Source organism: Tachypleus tridentatus, chromosome 1 (assembly GCF_004210375.1).
Source record: "Tachypleus tridentatus isolate NWPU-2018 chromosome 1, ASM421037v1, whole genome shotgun sequence".
Taxonomy (NCBI): Eukaryota; Metazoa; Arthropoda; class Merostomata; order Xiphosura; family Limulidae; genus Tachypleus; species Tachypleus tridentatus.
The window spans coordinates 133,581,981-133,594,225 of NC_134825.1; the positions used below are offsets into that span (position 1 = coordinate 133,581,981).

Consider the following 12,245-nt stretch of genomic DNA (forward strand, 5'->3'; position numbering starts at 1 on the left):
TTATACCAGAAACATCAAGAAATAAAATGTGTATAAAATAACCATTGAACACCTTAGCGGAAGAATGAAACTTGATACAAAGCTTTATGGTAATCATAATTTCTTCTAAATTATAATACATTTCATATTTCATTAAAATTAACATTATCATGCTTGTTTCTTCCTTCATTTAAAAGAACTGATATAATAACTAACAATAAATTAATTACCATTGTAAAGCTTTAACTTTCATGTTTCATTAAATTAAAACAAATTAAACACTAACTTAAGTAACCTCAGAGACTAGTAGCAAATATCTCCCACACAACATGGACTTCAAACATTATGCTAAACAACAACAAAAATAAAGTGGCAGGCGCCGAGGTGGGGGCTGGCATTAAGCCCCCCAAAATGAGCCAAGCCCCCTCAGCCCCAATATTGTTTCCTACATATATATTCATAAAATATGGAAAACACAATCATCATTGTTACTTAACAATTAACATCAAAGACACACAGATCTGTAGAACTCAACGTCTTCATTAAGATGGAAGTACGTGTCATGCGTCCCATAGCAATGTACTGAAAAATAGTTAGCCTAATAGTGACCTTACTTTTCCTCAGAGTGCATTAATTTCACATGGAATAATTTGTTTCTACTAATGTAAACTATGTCTTTATGTTATATTTCTTTTGATTTGTAGCTTTACTCTTAATGGTATATTAAATGTTCAATCTAAGCTAATCTTGATTTTCTTTATTATTATGTATTATCTTGGGTGGAATTTAGGTGAGCTTCTCTTTTACACATATGCATATTTGCATAAACAGATTATTTCTAATTTGTAATAATGAATTATTAATCACAGTATGAGTTTCCAATGAAAACTGCATTGAAAACGCAGTTCAAAATAGCACACCTTTCTGAAATGTACCTTGGTATTTACATTATTATAATTTACCATCTATACTTCATATTGATGGCATTTTGGGAAGCTCCTCCATAGTTTACCTCAGCCCCCCTCAGTGAAAAGATTTTGGTGCATATAAAGAACATTATGAACCAAACAAGCTATTTGAAAGATGAGGTAAGACTTGTATCAGAAATCTAAGATTTTCATGTATATGTTGACATAACAATGGATAACTTTTTCTACCCACAAAACATCATCCAATACCACTATAATGTGATACTGGCATTATAATGGCAGCAAAGAAAGAATTAATATTCCTTGACAAGTTACTCGGATCTTTTTTGTACAATTGTTGTTGGAGCTTAGGAAAATGGCAAAATACCTAAACTGTTTACAAAGTACAGTGAAGGACAGGTGCAAAAAAACACAACAAAGTCCTGTAATATCAGAGAAGGTGAGGAGTAGAGAAAAATAGTCCTTAAAAGAGACACCATAAAATAAATTACCTTAAATACTTAAAGATAATGAAACATCTTCCTTATAGCATTAACAAATAATGCTCAGATAAAAGTTTCAAGTAGAGACTCAAAAATACTACAAAAATGTGGCCTTTAGAGAAAAGTAGCAGCAAGAAAACTCTTACTGCACAAAGATAATACAAAAGAAAAAAAAAGAAAACTAGATTTCACAAGAGGGCATTTATCCTGTTCTGTTAAAAAAAGTAATTTGGATACACAAATTCAAATTTCAATTATGTTCCAATTAGATGTATATTTTTTGCCAGACAGTAACTGAGGAAATACAAAAGTGTCTCATACCAAAATCAAGCATATAGGAGGCTCTGATAGTGCGGGCACAATATCTCTGAACTGTGTTTGCCATCATTATAAAATTGAAGGAATCACAGATCAGTGTAAACACTAGAGTATATTAGTTTATTTGGATATACCTTCTGGAAAGAGACTGAGTAGAATTTCATTTATCAAGAAGATATATATCCCAAACACAATACCAATAAATTTCAGGTTTATGTGACAAAGTAAGAAATCTCAAATAATCTTCAGGAAATTAAATGGCTGCCACAAAGTCCAGATCTAAATTCCAAAGAACAAATCTTGGAATATGCTGGACTTTGTTACTTATTAACTATGCTAAAAAAAGCCTCTAAAAAAATAAAATTAGACAACAAAGATGTTACAAATATCCAGAGCCAATACTACAAAAATGCAAACCATTCATACAACAAATAGCCACATTATATATTAACAAACATATTTTAAAGGCATCACTTGTGTACTAATTTCACAACAGTTTGTGTAATTACTTATAAATAATAAGTTTATTTCTATAGCAAATCAATAACTAATTTATGTGTAATGTACACAAAATAACAATTATTGACGTGTTCTAATTAATTTGTACGTTAATATAAGTATGAAAACATGGAACTATTAATCAATACAATTCAAAACAGGATAAATCTTTCTTGATATTACATCATTTGCTTAGTAATTTCAACTTATTACTTATTAAGAGACAAATGTAATTGTAGTGAATATTACAGTAAAATCCACTGATTATTAGAAAGTTCACTTTTCAAATTTAATCTGATATTTTCCTTATGGATGTCAATGGTCTTTTGAGTTACATTATTAAATGAACTATCTTTACATAGTTTAAATATTTGTTTTCCTTTATTTGACTTACCTAGGGAATAAGCACATCGTAGGAAACTTAGGAGGACTTGAGCAACATGATGAAGGAAGAAATTTGGGCATGTAACCAGAATGAAAGAACTGATCTTGAAGAATTACACTAATTTCAGGTCTGTCTTCAGGTTTACTTTTCAGCATGCTAAATATCAAATTACGGGCACTTTCAGAGATGTTCATAGGCATACAATCTGAATTGTTGCTATCTGTGAGTATGTTTCATTGAGTGTTGTAGTCTCAAATGGAGGATGACCTACCAACATAGCATACCTATAATGTAAAAACAAAAAATATGTCAAAAACCAGACACTTCACAATTTCACTGGTATTAAATGAAGATGCTACATAAAATTTGTAGTAGTAAATGACAGCTGTATGTTCCAACTAAAACCACAGTGTCTGGAAATGTGTTTCTAAAATACACACATACTGTATTAAAAGGGAGAATGGAACAAGCTAAAAACAATAGTACTTAATACTAGTAAGAAATAATTTTATAACACCAAATTTGTTTTCTTAAATTGAACCATTCAACATTTAATTTTTGAGGATAATTCCACTTAAACACAACCAATAATGGCTTCAACAGATTGAAATAATAAATTATGTTCAAATCTATAGTGTGCAATTCCTACAGCATGCATTTCACAAATTACTGTAAGATTTGTATTTATAAAACAAAATCCTTCTACATGTAACTGAAAGTTCAAAGTTGTACATTGAAATAACAGAAAGGTAGATGAAGAAAAAGTTACAGACATCATTTTTTGTTCCTATTCACAAATGGTTGAGGTAATTCAATGAAAAGAGTTTCTTCACATGTTCTAGCAGTGTACTGGGTAGGTTTGGTGGTTTCATGTCACAGATTATTTGTCTGTGAATAGTTTTAAAAAATCTGCAACTATGCTTCTTTGGTGTTGTTTGTAAAGAAAGTTAATACATTTGTAGGCCATTGTTTCAAACATATACATAAATAGCAGCAACTATTACACACTCAGCTAGGGATATAATGTTTTTTAATCAAAATATCCATATTAAAGGATGAAATATAATATTTCTCTGTCAGTGTCTGTTGTGAGTTCATACATCTTCAACTTATGTGATTTGATGTGAATCCCCATATTACACCCACACCATCTGAAAAGACGAGTAGAACTACAGTGTCCAATGTAAAGAGTACTGTGCTTGTCACTAAGCAAGATACATCCTTGATTTGTGATAACAGATCTTTTGTGTACCACTTAAGTGTGTTGGAACACAATTTAGAACTAGAATTAAAACTATATGCATAAGCCAAGACAGACTTTCAGTAGCATTGCTATATACCAAGATTGTGGGTCTTAGTGATACACCTGGTTTACTCTTTGATAAACCATGTAATTCTGAAATGCTACTGTAAGAGGGTTTAAGCTCATTTTGTCTAGAAGTTTTTGCAAGATCATAAATAATCTTTTCAGCTTTCCTCTCATGGAGCCATTGTTAATTATTTAATTTTTTTTTTTCTTGTTTAAGTGATCAAATACATATATTTTTTTTTGTAAATGTTTCTGCTCATAACCACAGAACCTTTGTAATTGTCCAATTGTTTGATGATGGTGTTATTATCTTTAAATTATTTTAAGGGTTAAATGTTCTTGGAAATACAAGTTAGACCTGACATGATGATTTGTGTGTCTTTATAAACCCTCCCCCATTGTGTTACAGTATGTTACAGAAAGATGTCGCTTTCTACTATTGTTTTTCTTTAGTGTTGTCATGATTTTTTGTTTCAATATCTATTAGTATGGTGAAGTTGCCGCTTCTTGGTATCAAAAGGGTCTTTAATGAGACATTTGAAAGCTGCATCATTAATTGCTTTAGTTGTACAAATTTCAAAAATATAATTAATGTCTGAATCAATTTTACAAGTTTCAATGTCAACTGTAACAAAGGTTAAGTTTGTGATATTGTGCAGTATATGACAGTTGCTTTCACTGTTGTTCATAATTTATAATAAGAGGTTTAGTCATTTCTCCATTTTCAAGAAATGGTTCTGTCAATTAGAATGAAAAGTTTGTTCAAGGGAAGCCAATGTGTTTAAATATACATAGTTGTAAAGTTTAGTTGTTACTGCAGATTCAGGTCTTTTGGCTAGTAGATTAAAAAAACGATGAGATTGGGATGTCGCTTTCTACTATTGTTCTTCTTTAGTGTTGTCATGATTTCTTTGTCATTATTAGCACTTGTAATGAAAGTCTCAGATTTGTCAGTTTGTTCTTAGTATATACTTCTCCATTCCTTTACAAGTCTGAAATCACATTCTTCCTCTTCTTTATATGAGATGCCTGACCTGATATTCATTATTCAAGTGTAGAAACTAGAAAACATTTCACGGAAGATATTTACAAATACTTGGCCTCGTTGCATTAGTCTTAGATGTTTATTTTTCTTTGCAAATATCATTATTAATTCACTTGTAATAGAAGCAAGCAAGCCAACCAACCTTTTCTGTGATGTCTGATTCACTTTTAATAGCCACATCCTTGGATTATAGGGTTCACTAAGAGAAAATAAATTAGAATACCACTAAAATCCATGGTTTCAGCATATGGCAGTGTCACTGGAAGTCAATCTTGGCTTATGCATACAATTTAAGTGCCACTACTAAATTATGTTTCAGCACACTTGAATAATACTCAAGACCTGCTGTCATAAATCAAGAATTTATCTTCCACAGTGATAAACACAATATTCTACAATGAGCTTTGTAGCTCTTTACTTATCTATACAGATAGAAGATAGTGTCAATGTATTGTTTGAATTCATATTTAATCACAATTCACAGTTGTTCACACAAATAATAAACACTATCAGGAAAATCTCATGTTTTCATCCTTCATCATGGATATTTTCGGTTTGACAGAAAGCTATATCCCAAACTAAATGGTGTCACAATGGGTATTATGATAATGGTTATTCATGTACAATTTTGAAACAGCACTCAAGCAACATCAAGATATCAACACCAGCCCAGATATCTAGATTAGATATACCAATAATACATTTGGCCAATGGAAACAAAGCCTTTTATCTTTAGTCAAATTCTTAGACTTTGTAAATTCTGCAGACTAATATCAAATTCACCTGGTGTTATTCAAATGATGAGAGGAGTATAGATTTTTCTTTTTATGTTACTTTAAGTATTAATAATGACAATAATATATAATTACATTTTTCTTAATTTAAACTCTCATCATTCCAGAGCTTCCAGAAAAAATGCAATAACTGGAGAACTAAAAATAATTTATTACGACTATAGGAAAGTAACAATACATGTTCATTCCATTTGAGCAGCATCTGCCTTTTTAGAACTTTTCAGAGACCAGGAAATGCAAAAAATAGTAACAAGCCTCCAACATGAAAATACAAATTAAGCAGGATGAAGAAAAACAATTTTTGAAATATAACAAGAAGATTAGTTTTATCATACCTTTAACTAACAAAATTATCACCACCAAAATAAAACCTCTAATTACGAAACCCAAACTGTTAGAGTTATGGCTAGATGCAACCTTTAAAAGCCAATTTTCAAAATCTCATTACATTACCCTACAACATAAAAAGGCCAAATGTCTTACAAAAACATCTTTTGCAATCTGAAGGTGGATGTGTTGTTTCCAATGTTGATAAACTTGCATGTAACATCCACCATTATACATACATTGGTGAAACAAGAAGCACCTTACACACAAGGATAGGAAAATGTATTTCTTTTTATATACAAGTACAAAAAAAAGTGCTGGTGCATATTATTTTTTTTAAAACTAATCATGGACAAATAATACATAATATAAAACCATTATTTTACAAACACATCCTTACCAAGTACAATGAAAAAATTTAAAGAAGCTCTCCTCATATAGGAATTGTGAACACAGATAAACAGAGACAAAGGATGTTATATGTTTTCATCTTTTGTTATTTCAATTTTTAACTTGGATAGAACTTTATTACAGGTAATTATTATTTTAACAATAAGCTTTATTATTTAACATGTCAAATGAACAGTACAGAGTTGCACATTACAGATTTGACCACAATTTATTATTTAACCCCAACATGGGCTCTTTGTATTCTTAGTCTTAACAGCATTGGTACTACAAACTTACTATAGTATATACAGGAAGTGGACAAAAAAGTGTCCCCCCTTGAAAATGTTAATTTATTACATCTTCTGTAACAGAAAAGTGTGTACATGTTTTTAGAATGCATTCAATTAGATCTGTTCAAATACAATCTCAAATCCTAATTTTAACACTAGATTTTGTAAATTCCAAAGCTTTTAATGATTTTAATTACATTTTCTCATAAAAAGTGTTGTGCACCTGGTGTGGTTTCTTAAATAATATTCCAATTAGCCTACAAAATGATCAAACAAGTTTCTCTGGACTAATTGAACATAAAATAAAATAAACCAGTTTCACAAGTTATTATTTAGTTGTCATTCCTTTGGATTTCAGTATTGCTTCACATCGACATTGCGTGGTGTCAGTGAGTTTGTGCAGATATTTCTGAGTAACTGACTGCTATCTTTCTTTAGGTACTTGAAGTTTATCTTTCACATTTGGCTTGCAATATTTTATTAATTAGTATAATTCAGCCCATAAATTTTTAATTGGATTGATATCAGGTGATTGAGCTGACCATTCCATAACATCAATTCTCTTATTTCTAATATAACTTTTAATGACTTCATAATATACACTAAATAAGTTAATAATAACAATAATACATAATAGACTAATTCTAGTACAACTGAAAAAGACCTACTGACTTGGACCTACATTCCATAAATAACTTAAATGATATTTACCGAGTTTGTATCTATTTCTCTAACAATTTAAATATGAATTAATAATGAGTAAAGCATTCACAAATTCTAATAACTTCTACAAGGTAACAATCAGTTTACCAGGAGAATTGACAAAATATGAACTACATATTTAAAACTGTCTACTTCAGTACTTTATGAATATGAAATATATACAATTAATAAAAACATTGCCATATACAACAGTTCAAATACCCAAGGTTCATAAAATATGCCTGGAACTCAAATTTTCTTGATTTTTAAGTCTCATGGGTTTTCAGTTTTATCAAACTAAGTAATTAATAAATACATAGAACACCTTTTGTTTATACATTACATACAATTAGAAAATACTGTGCTACGATACAAACGAGTTGAACAGAAAATTGGTAATTATGAAACTAACTGCTTAATGCAAAATTCTGTATATCAATATGATGTTAACAGTACAGTCTTGTGATGATTTTATTGTCTTGAAATTTTTACGTGCTCAACAGTAATTCCTATACACTGGATCTGAAAATATATCCATTTATCTCCATCACGTAGAGTTTTCACAAAACATCATTTCACACAAATGAATCATTTCCAGTGAAGTTTTGTTATGCTTGAAATATTAACAGCTGGCTATAGATTTTTCTAGATCAACTGCAAAGTGGGAGTCTTATTGAATGTTCTAGAACACATAAGAAACAAGCAATTTGTATATAAATGGTTAATACATGATGTATCATTTATGGATAATATTTGTGTGCACACTTTGATATTATGTTTCTTTTCAATATTATTCATTCATCACTTGACAAGATGTCATGTAAATGACCCAAATATTACATTTGTGGTAAAGAAACAAAGACAAAACATCACAGAATTAGAGAAAAAAGCCAATTACATGTACTTTGCAATAAAAATTATGGACCAAGACAAAACATCACAGAATTAGAGAAAAAAGCCTATTACATGTACTTTGCAATAAAAATTATGGACCAAGACAAATCATAGACACTGCACAGTTTGCATCGAAGAGTTGAGACAATAGACTAAAGATAAGAAAAAGACTGCCTTTAAGAATTATAATAGTCTGGCATGAACTTAAGGAACTATGGAAAGGACTGATATTTTTGTTCACATTACATCCAAAGCTACAACACTCAAAATAAAAAAAATTTCTTATCCAAGCCTTCAACCTGCTATTTATAGACCCAATATGCCTGGTACCTAAATCCATCAGAGACTCTTCATACAGTTGCATCAGATTCTGAATGTGATGTTAACAGAAATGACAATAAGGATTCTTTTCAACCTGAACCATCTGGTAAAACATAATGTTTCACATGTGGTGAACGTAGTTATTTGATGAAAGTTTTGGGCCTTCCATAGGAGTCTTCCGAGGGCTTTGGGTCCAGATTTTGGGCTAAGAACATAATATTACTGGTACAGAAACCATTATAAATAATTTATGGTATACTTTTCACAAAAAAGTTAACATTTATTGTATCAGTATTGCTGAATTAATACCAATGCTATAAGATTCTTCCAGTCTAAAAGGTGTTCTTTTTCACAATGTTAACACAAATGCATCTGTTCCTATTGCTTATTCAGTTCACTTGAAGAAAAAAAAAGAAATCTCATACTTCTCAATAAAGTCAGATACAAAGAACATTGTTGACTCCTTTGTAGATACTTTAAAAAGTCCTTTTGTATGTCACTGGATCAACAATCTGTTTATACAAGGTTTCCATATTTTTTGTGCAAGTGAGAGGGCACAGCATTAAATCAGCACTGGATAAGAAAGCAATGGCTATACAGAGCCAGACTGATAACATGATCAACCGATATTATATGTGAAAGTTTGGTTGACATAAAGAAAGTCTTATAATCTCCAAATCATATAAAACTGAGCTTGATGAAGCAGTTTGTAAAGGCCTCAGACAATGATGGTAATTGTTTCAAGTATCTTTGTGGGCAATCCTCAGCTCTTTCAGGAGCAAACCTTAACCCTTTTGCAACAGGCTCAGTATGACAAACACAAGTTTGTCTACACATATGCACATGTTAAGTATTTGTGTAATTGCACTGTAACTTTTGATAACATGTATCATCACAAAAATTTGGAAAACTTTTAGTAAATATTACAAGAATTTTGTATTAAAAAAATCTGATTTCATGTTATGATTAAAACACTTTTCTTTGTCCCAAAAATCTCATAAACATCTTGTGAAACATCCTGTATACATTTCAAATGTTTATTTTGAGCATATCTTTATATATACTATTATTTTCTATGCTCTAATTACATAAGGTCTGTAACTTGACCAGACTCATATCCATCATAAAAAATTAGGAAGTACATAGAAATTTTTTTTTTCATGCTAGAATGACTACATAAAGTACTTAGATTAAACATGTATTTTTGTATTAAGTCTCATACACTACATATGAACATATTATTATTATACTGACCTTCCAGTCATGCCTACCTAACATTACATAACATGCATTAATGCAGTGTACATGCACTCAGGTCAGTATCCAGTAATATAAAACTGACCTTTAATCTCCCCTGTCTTTGCTGTGTTTCAGTGTACTAGTATTTTGTAATATAAAAAGTCACATTTCAATTATTATATGATTATTACTATTTAAAAATAATTTATGAAGCTTATTTTTCTTAAAATATAGAACAATAAATAAAGAAGTAAAGCTGGACATAGGTTGCTAAACCTTTTAAAATATCACATGTGGAAGATATATATAAAAAATTTTTTTTAGGTCATGCATCCACACACACACTTCAGTGGTCAAAAATAACTACACTGATACCATAGAATTCCACTATACATTATAAAGCAATAAGCTTAGTAACTAATATTTAGAAAAATATGAAACTTCAAGCAAACTAAAGACATCTCTTTGAAATCTTGAACTGAAAGAATGTTGTAGCATTTTCAAAGATCAGAATGGCAGAGAAAACTACTCTGCAGATATTTTAAGTTTTTGATTGGTTATTCACATGTCATATATGTATTTAAGTGTATATAAGAGAACATTCCAAAAGATGGAAAGATTTGAACACGACCACCATGCGTATTATTCAGTACATTAGAGATATTTCAGCAAAATAAAAAGAGGTTTTGATTTATATTCTAGCTTGACAATATTAGTAATTTCAGCTCCAAATTTGTACAAAACTATAGACTTAGTATTTTGACATCACAAACATCTAGTTTTAGATAGTGCTGCATTCAACATACCATGTGTCTCACTAAAATCTATATTTAAATGTATTCTTTTAATATTTACTTTTAAACTAAGAAATTAACTCATATATAATATTAAAGTTATAATTATGATATACAGTTTGATTCCAAATGTAATGAAAACTTTATAAAATAATAGCTCAATAAAATTTTGTATGCAAGTCAACAAATGCAATGACATGGCCTTTGAACCCCGACCAATTGCAAAAGGATTAAGAAAAGAACTTTATTAAGCCTCACATTGGCACACTGACTTCAGATGGAAGTTTTTTGCACCATTTTCTGTAAACTCTAGAGACTGTTGTGGGTGAATATCCCAGTAGGTCAGCAGTTTGATATGCTGAAACCACCACATTTGGCACCAATAATCATTCCATGGTCAAAGTCACTTAGATCACTCATCTTCCCCATTCTGATGTTTTGCTGAACAACAACTGAACCTCTTAACCATGTCTATGTGCTTTATGTACTGAGTTGCAGCCACATGATTTGGTGTTTGACTACTTGCATTATGAGGTGTACCTAATAAAGTGGCTATTCAGTGTAAAATTATGCACAGTCAGTTTGGAGCTCAATGTTGAATAACACAAATATAAAAATTAATTCAAGTCAATCATATGATAATGATAATGGTGAAATATGCTGGCTTCTTTGGCTACATTTTTTTTGCAGAAATTATGAAAAGACTGAATTAAGAATTAAGAAAAAGAATGAGAAATAATTAAAAAAAAGGATGAAAGAATACTGGAACAGAGCAAGACATTAAAATTTCCAAAGGAAATACAAGTATCGCATTGACAATCCACATAATAAGTTGAAAAGAATACATCTTCCACATCAGGTCATGATCAACATTATGAAAACTTCACAAAAAAAATCACAATCAGATGAAAGATGCAACTATTTTTGTACTTCAAAACATGTATACTGATTTCAGTGCCTTTACCAGTAAAAATGGTAGTTATAACAGCTAAATTCATAGAAAAATTATCAAAAACTAGTCTGAAATAGTGCAGATAAAATTTCTAAGTGGTACAATGACTTGAGAAAAAGCAAGAAAAAGTAGCTACATTAACTCAAGTCTTAGAAAGAGATTCATCTAAATCTATGAAAAAAAAATTAAAGTCACGAATCAATGAGAAGTTGGAAAAATACAGTTATGCAAAAAAAATACAAAATTATATACCTTCTCTCATGTAATGAAACATCAACGTTACTGTAAATTCTTCTCTTTTTGTTTTGTTTCAATGAATATATTCCATTTGACTTTATTCCACACTCTACACCGGTCTATAGAATAAATTCTAAATGTATCTATAACCTGTCACACAAGTCTAGCAGTGTAAATAGTAAGTTGCTCATAAAAAAATGGTAGAAATAAACTGAGTAAAATAAATATAACCTTTTTCTGAAGCTTAATCATTTTTTTAATAAAAAAGTTTTACAACACAAATGGTAAATGTGAAAGAATAAAACAGTAGGGTGTGTCAGTAGGCTAGTATGGGTTTTAACACTTTTACTAAAAAAGCAG

General features: G+C 30.1%; 1 pseudogene across 1 annotated transcript in view; it reads right to left on the minus strand.

Moving 5' to 3' along the window:
- The window catches only part of LOC143233172 (serine/threonine-protein kinase PLK2-like), a 77,307-nt pseudogene that overhangs the window by 31,460 nt on the left and 33,602 nt on the right, over positions 1 to 12,245 (minus strand). The window contains exon 7 of the transcript XR_013018010.1: positions 2,601 to 2,875. The product of XR_013018010.1 is annotated as a serine/threonine-protein kinase PLK2-like (transcript). The remainder of the gene's footprint in view (positions 1 to 2,600; positions 2,876 to 12,245) is intronic.